This window comes from Tiliqua scincoides, chromosome 5 (assembly GCF_035046505.1).
Source record: "Tiliqua scincoides isolate rTilSci1 chromosome 5, rTilSci1.hap2, whole genome shotgun sequence".
NCBI classification, from domain to species: domain Eukaryota; kingdom Metazoa; phylum Chordata; class Lepidosauria; order Squamata; family Scincidae; genus Tiliqua; species Tiliqua scincoides.
In genome coordinates this window covers 77,049,889-77,062,263 of record NC_089825.1, presented here as the reverse complement: position 1 = coordinate 77,062,263, position 12,375 = coordinate 77,049,889, and the positions used below count along the sequence as shown (strand labels likewise).

At 46.7% G+C, this 12,375-nt stretch overlaps 1 protein-coding gene across 2 annotated transcripts in view; it reads right to left on the bottom strand.

Annotated features, from left to right (window-relative positions):
- Positions 1-12,375, bottom strand: part of RPL27 (ribosomal protein L27) — a 120,503-nt gene that overhangs the window by 49,865 nt on the left and 58,263 nt on the right. The window lies entirely within an intron of this gene.

The following is a 12,375-nucleotide window of genomic DNA, read 5'->3' as shown; positions in this document are numbered from 1 at the left end:
GGCTGAAGTCAAATTCCATGTAATCATTTGCAACAAGTTTCTCAGGGTTGGGTGTGAAGGCAAGTATTTTATAAGACGGGTGTGGTGGGAGTGTCAGCTAACCACATGTAGGCTAGGTCAGCTGACTGCATGCAGCCCAACATTGTCCTTGGAGGGCACTCTTTCTCCAAGATGTCTGGCTGAAATGTCATCTAAAGATAATTTATCTTGTGTTGTTCCTCAATATCCAAAAAACTTGTATCCTGTTATCCCAGTTCCAGGCTTTAATGAGACCCAAGAAACATGATTTGTCAAGGAACGGTGCACCTCATCTGCAGTGCCTACAAGGGAGAGAAGACTAAATGCTGGTGTGTTCCTCACATTCTTATTCAGGGCTGTCCCACCACATTACAAGCAGAATGGCTGAATGAAGGAGACTAAGGGCCCAATCCTATCCAATTTCCAGGTCCGGTGCAGCTGTGCCAATGGGGCATGTACTGCATCCTGCAGTGGGGGGCAGTCATGGAAGTGTAGCAGCACAAGATGCTGCTTTGGGGAGCACTCAAGGCTTTTGGGGGCCTTGGTGCTTGGTGGGAGACACACAAGACTGTATCTTGTTGCCTGAAGGAGAGTGCTAAAGCAGAAGCACTCTGAGGGTTTAAAAGTTAGAACTCGAGGAGCAAAGAGTTAGAGCAATGAATAAAACAACAGACATGTATAGAAGCGAGATGCAGAAGGAAGGCTGCTGGGATTCAGCCTTCTCTGGCTTTTATTCCCTCTCAAACAATACACAACAGGCTGGGGTTTTCCATTCTCTTATCTTGTTTACAATACTAAGCCATGAGTCAGAAGTCTGCGTAATAGGGAAAATTAAAAGAGGATGCAGAGATTCACACTGGCTATAACTAGCCGGCTCTCTAGCTTAACCGCAATCCACATTCCTAGATATGATTCTCTATAACATCTTCTTGTTGACAGGCTACAGAGCTTCAGACTCAGCATGTCACCAAGGCTGCGCCGAGTTTGCTCTGTGCAAGTGCAAAGTGTGCTTTGCTTTATTGCCAACATACTAAGGCTAAGGCTAGCGTCTCCACATAAACACTACATGGGAGGCCTCCTGGAGGTAAGGAAGCATTTAGTCCCTTACCTTGGTGTTGCATTGCAGCTGCATGGGTGCTGGAAAATTGGATAGGATTGGGCCCTAACATGTTGGTGTACTGTAATGGAAGTTAAAAGACAAAACTGGCACAGCATCTAGCAATGGCTCCCTTCTCTTTTGCTCACCTCTTCACTCTTCTTAGTGGTTAAACTGGGAAGAATTGGGAAAAGGTAGGTCTTTACTGCTACCAACTGAAGCTAGGAAGTCCAGAAGCTAAAAAGACCACCTTGGGGAAAGCCTTTCTTAACAGAGAGCCCCTAAATCCAGGGAATCCCTTAAAACCAGGCAGTGGCAGAATGTGATGGTCTCAGAGATGGGGCAAGCCGTCTCCCTCCTGAGTGAACTTGGCCCAGGCAGGTAAAACAGTTAAGGTACTGTTTATTAAAAGTTTATTAAAAGACTGCAAAATCCAGACAACGGAGGGAAGAAGAAACAGACAAAAACAAGATGCTGCTCAATGAATTAAACAAGAAGGGGTGCATAGACTGGCACAAAGGTTAAAAGTCAAGCTGAAAGTCAAACAAATCTCAAGCTGATGTGGCTAAACAAGTATTATCCCTACTCTAATTACTCACATTGTTCCTGGGTGAGCCAGGATGGTGTAGTACATTTGGAAGACCCGAAAGAACTAGATGCAAAACTCCACTCAGCCATGAAGTTTCCTGGGTGACCTTGGGCCAGTCAGTATCTCTCAGCTTCACCTACTTCACAGGGTTGTTGTGAGGACAAAAGGAGGGAAGGCAGTGGCGGTCCTTGCCACTGTGGCACCCAGGGGCACACCAGAAGGTGCCACCCCCCCTTTTAAGGCCTCTGGGGCCTTAGTGATTTTTTCACTTCCAGTTTTTGGCCAAAAACCAGAAGTGATGTTTTAAGGCCCTCTGGAGATCTTAGAAGGCCTTTTAAAGTACTCCAGTTTTTGGTTGAAAACCAAAAGTGATGTTTAAAGGCCCTCTGGAGGCTTTAGAAGGCCTTGGATCTGCTTCAAAGAGTCATATCTCCACCACTTTCTCCAAGAGAAACTGGTGGGGATACATTAGGCCAGGGGTGGCCAAACCATGACTCATGAGCCACATGCAGCTCTTTGACAATGTGCAGCTTTTGAAAATATGTTGGCTGAGCTCCTTTTCAAGCTTCATAATTTACCAGGTATAAACTGGGAGTCCACTGGATTAAAACAGAAGTTTAATATACACAGTGAGAAAATATATTTAAGAACTTATTAAGCAAATTTGGCCACCCCTGCACTAGACATACCTGGATGATAGATGGCATTCCCCCACCATCATGACTTTTCTTCTGTGTGCCAAAGAGGGATCCATTCAAGCCGGGATTGTGGTTGGGATGAGGATGCTGGAAATGGGTTTTCCTCCTTGTCTCTTCTAAAGCAACATGGGCAGTAAAGGTCACCTCCCACCTCCATGCTGCTGCTTTTTGCAGTGCGTACAGCAGCACACACTTCTTCTCTTCATTGAAAACAAAAGTGGTGCGGAAGAGGGATGCTGCACACTGCACTCCTGATAAGTAGGGGGAAGGTGGCACATCTCCTCCCAGCATCCACTGAAGGGTGCTTGGTCATGAATGCCATGAGCCCACTCACCTGTCCTTCTGCTTACTTGCTCACCCACATGCTTTCTCTCCTCTTCCATGCAGGTGGGGGCACAGGGGGCGATTCGGGTGGCACAGAAACAACAGTTTCCATCCTGTGCAATTCCTCCATCCTTCATGTATTCTGGTCAACCAACCTCCCAGTTTTCTACTGGGTCCTTTGTCCAGCATCTGACATTTCATATCCACAGAAATCCTGAATAGAAACTGTTCCAGCTATATCACTTTTTTTGTTCCTCGACAGTTTGGACCTTGGGATCCTTGATCCACAAATCAAACATACAGGCATACCAGGGACTCCAAGAGGAATTTTATCAGGGGGTACAAAGTTTATTTTGGGCCTGTGCGCAAAGGGGGAGAGGTGACAAGGACGGGCAGAACAGGAGTGGGGAGGGGGCAAAACAGGGCAGGGTGGGATGATGACAGCCAGAAAAGTCTTTGGAGCCCAGGTCTATTCGCCTACACAGCATTGACAACTAGATACAGTAATATCGAAAACCAAACACATCTCTCCCTCAAATCTTTTAAGTATACAAAATCATGGCAGAAAATTAGCATCACTGTATTTATGGAATGTGGAAAGTGTTTTGTATGTACCAAACCGTACTTCTGCAGCTGCTGTAGCCCCACAGCTGTGTCCCTCAGTTCCTCTACATTCCTTCATGGTAAGTGGATCCACAAGTCAAAGAGCTACTGTAGCAGGCCAGTTTCCTCCCAGATTTGACACTGCGGGCACAATCCTAACCAGGTCTACTCAGAAGTAAGTCCTATTTTGTTCAATGGGGCTTACTCTCAGGAAAGTGTGGTTTGGATTGCAGCCTGTGTTAAGGAGTGTCTCATGCCTTCCTCAGCTTGCCCAATGTGGAAGCAAGCAAATCTCAGTTCCTGCATAATGCAACACAATTGTTCTAATGCCCAGATGGAATGTCAGCTGAGGGTGACAGTTCTGAGAGAGGGAGGAGCCAAAGGACAGTTGATGGTGTGAGCCTTGCTGCCTTCCTCTCTTTCAGATGTAGCCAGGTAAGACCATTCTGGGAGGAAGGAGTCAAATAGCCATTAGTTTCAGCCAAGCCAATGGAGTGAGCATCACAGTGTCACTTCTTCCTCAGATGGGTCAAATGTTTGTAGCTTTTGAATGACTGAACAGGACTCACAGCCCAATCCTATGCATGTCTACTCAGAAGTAAGTCCCATTAGAGTCAATGGGGCTTACTCCCAGGAAACTGTGGATAGGATTGAGCTGTGAGGTTGCCAAGGTTTCTGAGTGAAGGGAGCCATCATGGGATAAGAGGAGGGGTCTTCATCAGGAACAGTGGCGTAGCTAGGGGGTGCAGGGGGGAGCGGTTGCACTGGGCATCAAGCTTTAGGGGGGCAACAAGCTGAGCTTGACACTACTGACCAAAATTGTGAAAATCTTGGTATGCATGAATAATACCATCATGTTATATATCATTGGAAAAGTAATTTAATGCAGAATGAAATTAAACAAACTGCATTGGAATATCTATATTCTATCAAAAGTTATGGCCAATTAACCAGAAAATGAAAACACAACTGCATTACGGAACAAAAAGTGGATTTTCTTAACTCAGTACTGACCTATGAGACTGATTGTTTTGAGAGCCAATGACATGTTGTTATGTTATTGACATGTTATTATGATACAGCATGAAACCAATAAGGTGTTAATATGAGTCAGCTCTCATTTCCATGTATCATAATACAGTTATCCCTACTAACTGGGTGAAAAGGCACTTTTTCAAGTGGTGTGCCTCTTATATTTAGCAGGGGGAGAATAACCATCCCTCTGCACACCAGCACAGTGTCTCGAACCAATCAGGGGCACACCTTTTATTTATTTACTTAATTAAATTTGATTTTGTCTGGTGGGGGGGGCAAGCTGCTGGGGAAAGGAAGTAGGTTCCTCCGAATTTTCACTTTTTAAAAAGCCTGGGTGTGACATCACTTCTGGTCGTGACATCGCATCTGGGGCAACATTTTGAGCTTGGCACCTGGCTACATGATCATTAGCTACGCTACTGATCAGGAAGCAGGAGGTAGGAAAAAAGGGGCACTTCTTGCAATGGAGAGAAGCAGCTGGGGTCCTCAACAATCTGTATGACGACCACACTATGGGGGTGTGGACTGCACTGGATGACACAATGGGGGGGCACCAAAGGAGGGGAGCTAGAAATTTCCTGGCCAGGCCAACCAGGAGGCCAGATCTGCCAGGCGGATAAACTGGGGCCCCACATCGGGAAGCCTGGTACACCAGAGCTGCAGAGCCTCCTTTGACACAACTGACAGCAAGGGGTGGGGAGAGGGGAGGGACATCTCAGCCATGAGTACAGCTGCCATGCTTGTGGTAAGTGGTGAGCCCCATAGACGGGTAGATCTGGCCCCGGTGACAAAAAGGCAGACTCTGACTGGGAGGCCAGGTCTATATTTTATTTTTGACACCAACGAACAATTAAAAAAAACACACCTTTTTTATTTGCTTTCACACTATCTGAGGCAGGGAGAGAAGAGTGAATAAAAACACAAGAAAACAATGCACAGCAGCCTACAGGTAAGGATACAAGTGAATCAGCAAATCATTTGCAGGAAGAATACAGAACCTGATGTTAAGTTGGGAGACTGCAAGCTAGTTCAGAAGCCAGAACATCCGGCCAAATGCCTTGAGATATTTGCCAGTGTGGACACTTGGCCCATGTCTCACCTTGCACTCACTCTTGGGTTCCTGAAGGGAAGACTTCAGCATACACCTTGGCAGCCTGTTCTGGCTGTTACTGCTGTGTCCCCATCCAATAGCTGGGGGGGGGGGGAAGGAGTAGATTCATTGCCAGCAGAGACAGGTTAAGGCTTCCTCTCAAGTCTTTCCACTGGTCTGTGAGTTAACCCTTTGACCTACACATCTCTCAGTGCTGAACGTGTTGCTGGGGGAGAAAAAGGGGAGCCAATGGACTAGGCCTTCCTCTGCTCCTGGTCAAACTCCAAGATCTTGTTTCTTGGCGAACAAGGAGGCCAATAGTTCTTGGCTCTTGTCTTTTTCCAGGCAGGCAGGATGGATGCATTCAAATTATAGAAAAGATGTATTATGAGACTGAAAGAAGAGGCAGAGGACAACACACGGTTTGCAGGCAAAATAAGAGAAAAGAAAGCCAGTTTCTAACTCAACAGTCCTTGCACTAAGATCCACTGTCTCAGAAGAAACAAATTCACCTCCTACACTGGAGAGGCTGCCTGGATCATGCCTCTTTCCAACATGCTCACTCAAAGTCCCTGCCAACTTTCCCCTTTTATGAGGGACTTGGGAATTGGTTTCCTGGGATTACATGGTCCCTATTCCTGTGGAGCAATGGAAAGGTGCTATCCAGGCTTCCTAACTGGAACCTAAGGATGCCAGGGGAATCAAGAGGTCAAAAGGCAGCTGAACAACTCACAGCTGAGCTTAGTCTTAAACAAGGCATCCCCCAGTGGTTGGCCAGGGGTTGGGACCAGAACTTAGCATATGCCCCTCCAGATAGTTGTGAGTATATTTAGTTTTCTGCAAAATGAATTTCTTAAGGCTGCTGGGAGGATATCATGGAACTGGAATTGGAATTGGAACTTATAACGTCTTCAGCTGTTGGTGAGGAGCTGCATCTGAAGGACAAGAGCATTCTGAGGCAGTTTGGAGTGTCAGTTGGAGAAGTGGAGTCAGGTGAGAGAGCAAGTGAGCATGTTCAGGCCTTTAGACAGTCTGCTTCCCTTCCCAATGAGCGGCTGGTGCCGGTCAAACATTTTATGTGGTTTCTTCTCCACCTGCGGGAGTTGGGTTTTGCAGTGAGATCATGTGGGATTTTCCTGGTCGCTCTTGCCTTTTACTCAAGGGCAGCCAGAATGCCCAATCTCATTTCAGGCTTCCATGTTAGGAAAACAATGGAGGGTTTTCACAGGGACAGTCCTCCTCTGCCAGATAGTTGAAGACCAATCACTTCCCCCCCCCCCCCCGATTTTGCCATGCCTATGTAGAGCTTTCAATTTCCTATGTGCTTCACCATGGGATACAGTTTAATTTAAAGCTGCCTGCCTGGTAATGTTCTTTGGGGCTTTTAGGTCAGGCGAAGTGCTGAACCCTTCAAAATCTGATGCTACAGGACGGGTTTGAGTATTAGGATCCAAAAGTCTAAGACTAATCAGTGGGGGGTTGGATGTATGGTTTGGCTCCAGCAGGATCCCAAAAGCCTCTTTTGCCCTGTGTGGGCCAGGATGGATCTGTTGGCTGCTTGAGGGCCCATTTTTTCAACACACAGATTGGTCCCCTCTTACCCTCTTTAGCTTTATGGGTCTGCCACCTGATGATTATGAGCTCCATTCGCTGCAGATCGGAGCAGCTTCTATGGCGGCCAGTTTGGGGCTTTTGGGGGAGGCCATTCAGAGGATTGACAAGTGGTGGTCTGGGGTGTTTAAGTATTACATTAGAAAATAGGAGCCACCCCCCCTTCTTTGTTTTGCTGTTTGTCCCTGAGGGGACTCCCCTTTTTTGCTGTTGCTGGTTGAAATTTGGGGGATATTGCCCTGTCACACCTTCATTGGTGCTGGATTTTACAGTTTCTTGGTCCGCCTGTTGATTGGTCCAGTTGACCTTCATTGGTCTGGTTGTCTCAGGGTATCTGCAGGTGCGTCTGTTTTGCCTTCATTGGCACTGCTCACCTGGGTATGGGTTTCTAGGTATTTTGGGTTTTCATTGGTCAGTTTTGGGATAGTGAAGTGAGGTCATTCATGAATTGCTCTTCGTTTATTAAGACAGTTGATTGCTCTTGTTTCTTTACGCAGGTCCTGGTTGGACATATACAGTGTGGGTGCTCCTTTGCAGACACTCCATCTTGTGAGGGGCATAGAAACAAGCCATTTCGAGCGACTTCGGCACCTAACTTGGCCTGGGCAACCTGGCCAGCATTAACTGGGTAGTGATGAGGGGCATGAAATGGAGCCAACTGCTACCAGCACTTGTTGAATAGTTGAATTCCCATCCACCTCCCCCTGCAGGTATTGCTCCATCTAGGTGAAAACCACTTCAGCCAGAGGACATTGTTGTCCTTGAGGCTGCAGGTCAGGCAGGATTTGAATGTGATTGGGTCCCAGGGATTTTATCCTCTGGTCCTGTTTGCTCCCTAGAAGGGTTTGGAGAGGGGTTAGGGTTCCCCGTAGATTGGATGCCACCAGGTGGAAACCTAACACTTACCTGGGGGAGGGTTTTCGTCAGGATGGGATGTTATTCTGGATGGGATGTTCATCAGAATGGGATGGTATTCTGCACCCAAACATACAATACACTTGACCTGAGTGTTTCAGAGCTGATGAAGTGCACTTATCTCCTATTGGTTCTGATGGTTTTCTTTTCGATTTACAGCAGGGTTCGTTCTAGGGCGGTGGGAGTCAAGCCCTAGGCTGACCCTGTGTGGCAGGTGTCATGCAGGCTAATGGCAGTTGAGGATATTTGGTGTGTATCTTGAGACAACAAAGTTGACGGGCGAGCCAGAACTGCTCACACATTGCTTGTCTGGCTTGGAGAGGCAGGCTGGCAAGTTCATTGACTGGCCAAGGCAAAGTGGGCTGCTGGGCTACTGCAGCCTTCAGCACGGGCCAGCTGTCTTGACCTCACCTTGGGGTTGGCTGTGACAAACCAGCCTAACTTTGAGGCAGATGGCATGCCCATGGTTAGCCAGGGGGAAACAGATGACCAGCACTTTTCCCCATCTTAGATATCACACAACAGGGGGCTTGAATTAGGCCCTACTGCAAAAAATTTTCTGTATTGGATTTAAATAAAGTGGCCTTAGGTTAAACCCCCTAGATTAAATCCACATTTTATTTCCAGGAGGTGCAAGGGTAATACCTTGTGATTTACTGTTAAGAATGTGAATGAATGTTGTGTTAGTTGTTAAGAGGGAATTCAGAGAGGTTATTTCGAATGACACTATATGTCATGATGAAATTGTTAGAGCTGACTCAAATGATCAGTTCCACACAAAGCAAAGTTGAGTTGGTGGTGACTTTAATATAATAAGAAAACTGCAGGCATTGTTACACAGCTTGTACTACAGAATAGGAAACCAAAACCAAACAAGGATGTTAATTACATATAAGAAGAGAAACAACCAACAAGTTCTAACAAAATAGGTTACAGGCAACAAATTGTACCATTTGTAACTATCCTCTGGTGTATATCTACTCACCTGCTGTTACTTCTCCCACAGAAATCTCCAGCTGACTGCAAAGAGCTCTGGCGAACCTCTCCAAACTGGGTGACTGGTCAACAAAATGGTAAAGGAGATTCATTGTGAGTAAATATCATGACTCACAATGGGGCAAGAAATCCAAACTGTATATGAACACTGATGGGGTCCAAACTGGTGATGACTGTGGAAGAAAAATAACTTGGGGTCTTGTTGGATATCTCAATGACAGTTTTGATCATGTGCGAGGGATGCCAAGAAGCATGCTAGGGATTTAGTAGGAAAAGAATTGAAAACAAAACTGCTAGTATTGCAATACCCTTAAACAAATGATGGTGCAGCTATATTTGGAATATTGTGTACTGTTCTGGTTACCACATCTCACAAAAGATAACTGTAGACTTGGAGAAGATGCAGAAAAAGGCAAATAAAATAATCAAGGGGCTGGAGCACCCTGCCTCTAGGAATTAAGGGTGAAATCCTATCCTGTGCTGGAACAGGCAAGCTGTACTTCCCATACCAGGAACCAGGCAGACCAAGGGTTAAAAAATAACCAGTTTTATTCAAAGATTAAATAAGAGAAGTAAATAAAGCAGAAAAAGAACAAGGCAACCGGATAAAAATGTGCGATCAGAAGGGTAATGGAAGGTTACTGCTAATGGCCAGCAGAAGGAGCTCCAGTACAAATCTGCTTGCCTCATTCAGAAACATTTTGTAAACCAGTGGGAAATCTGAATTGCAATGAATCAGAGCCTGACGAATCTGTGCTAGACTCTGTCCTTGTCCTAATTATCTGAAATATAGAATTTGGAAGATGGCAGCTCACTTTCTCTTGCTGATCTGCGAGTGGGTGCTTCTCTCTGAGACCCACAAAGCGGGCTCTTGGGCAGTTGGAATAATCACTCAGTTCCCGGTGGGCTTGCAAGTTTTAAGATTTGGCTATCATTATGTCACCCGTTTACCTGATTAGTGGAAAGGGATCACCTAGATATCTGTCTGCCCCCCTCCCGCCTCATGGGAATGTGAGCCAGTGAGCAGACACATCCTTCTCCCTGGCAGAAACTCCAACCCAAATAGTAGAGGAGGAGTTTATGGTGCTTACAAAACAAAGTAACAAAGCTACCCGCTGTGATGCTCCTAGCAGCTGAATGCACAGAAGCTGCTGGTGAGTTAAATTGGCCCAAAATACAGGGAAACAGACAAAAAGACACAAAAAAGAAATGGGGACCCCAGGGAAATACAAGGATTTATCACACATGCTGTGGAGAAAGTGGCTCGAGTTCTCTTCCATCTCCCATAACTCTGGGTGACATAATGAAGTTGATGGACATTGATTCAGAAGAGAGGAGTTAATCACACAACATACCATGGATGGGAACTTAGGTCAGGTGACCTGAGTTCGATCCCAAAAATCAGTATTTTTTGCTGACTCATGTACACTTGAGTCATCTGCGCTGATGACTCAGGAATTGACTTGAGTCTGAGGCCACTGACTTGACACTTGGTCCCCACGCATGTAGACTCAAGTCTGTCTGTGTCTGGATGTGCTTGCTTACTTTTTCGTGGCATGAAAGACTTCATGGGGCCATCATTCAGACCAGGCGAGCAGCAGGGAAGTTCCAGCCAGGAGGCAGGGAAGGGTTAATGATTGCTTTAGCAGTGAGCAGGAGCGGGGGAGGCGGGAGCGGGCTCTCTCGCCCATCTCAGAAGGAACTGATGGTCATTGGATGAGGGATGGGTTGTCTGATTTGTTTCTTTGGATGAGGGAGGGCAGGAGGAGGAGCCAAGGGGTTCTTGCTGTAGAATTGACTGGAGAAGGCCAGAGAAAAAGGAAGTGGAGAAGCGGGGGGGGGGGGTTAATTTGTAGAGATCATGCTTTCCAATTGCATTGCTTCTGTGAGCTCTGTTGTTACTTGGGAGAAGGAAGTCCCTTTTGAATGATAGGCACACATGGGACTACTTCTGAGTACAACTGCTGCAAAGGATTGGGTCATCCTGATAGACCTCCCAGCTACTGCACGTGACCCTCCACCTTCTTGCCGCTTCTGTCCTGCTCCATCCCACCCCCTCCTGCCCTGCTTACAGTTGGGATGGGTCAGCAGGAGAGTAAAGTGAACTCTCTCTCACTCACACCCCAGCAACAGTTCTGTCTCCTTTGTGCCCAACACGTGTATCAAAAAGACTCGTGACTCGAGTCTTTTTGAGTTGTGAAACCGCACTGGGCAACTTGGAAAGTCTGCCTACTTATTTTCGAATTGAGTCACAGGGAAAAGGAGGCGGAGACTTGTGACTTGACTCAAGTCATGCCGCGCGTGCTTGCCCATCCCTGCAACATACAATGTCATTTTGGCACCAGCTAGAGACTTCATAAAGCCCCTAGACTTATTGTTCAGATAAGTGTTTAATGTACAGTATCTATGCTGCCAAATGTCCTAATGACTTATGCCAAAGGTCAGTATACAAGGCAATGAGAAAAACTGGGAAAATAAATAAAAGACAACAAAATTAACTTCTGGAATTTGCTGCTACAGAAAGTGGTGATGGCTACCAGTTTGCTGGCTTAAAAGGGGAGGAGACAATTTCATGGAGAAGAGGCCTATCTGTGGCTACTAAACATGATTGTCAGGTGGAACCTCTTAGTTCAGAGGCCACTGAATATCACTTGCTTTTGCCTTGACACCTTCCTTCTGGGCTCCCCAGAAACCTCTGACTAATCACTGTGCAAAGCAGGGTGCTAGACTAATGTTGCCACTATGTTCTGATTATGCAGGGGGGTTTTGGTAGTGTGATGGCCTTCTTGTGACATCACACTCTGACATCATAATCCCTTGGTTCAACAGTCAGTTGGTCAGAACATTGCTGTCACTAGACAAGAAAGACCAGTAAATCTTTCCTGGCTTTCTCTAATTTTTTTTTTACTATTATAAAGAGACTAAGTGCCTAGTCCTAAAGTTGACCAGCACTGGCACTGAGACCTTTTGCCAGTGCTGGGTGCCGTAAACATGCCATATAGCTCGTTTGTTACATCTGGCAAGTAAGGAGCTCTGGCGCTGGGCCTGTGCCAGTCAGGCTCTAGGTCCAGTGTGAACAAAAGGAGGATGTGCTGCTGGTAGGAAAAAGTGAGGGAGCCAGGTGGTGGTATGGCCTCTGGGGGTGGGGGAGGGTGGGGGGAGGAACTGAGGCAGGAGGGGGGGTGGGACCAGTGGTGCTCTGCTCTACCAGATCCTGAACTCCATGTTGGACCACAAGGTTTGACACGGAGTCTCTCAAGTCTGCACCGGCAAAATAGCTGGTGCAGACTTGAGAAGGACTTGGGGCTTTCCCCAAGAAGACCTCTGGCTGCTTCTTGGTGCCTACTGGATGCAGTGTAGCCACTTTGGCACCACTGCGCCAGTGGGCCCCAGGAAGCTC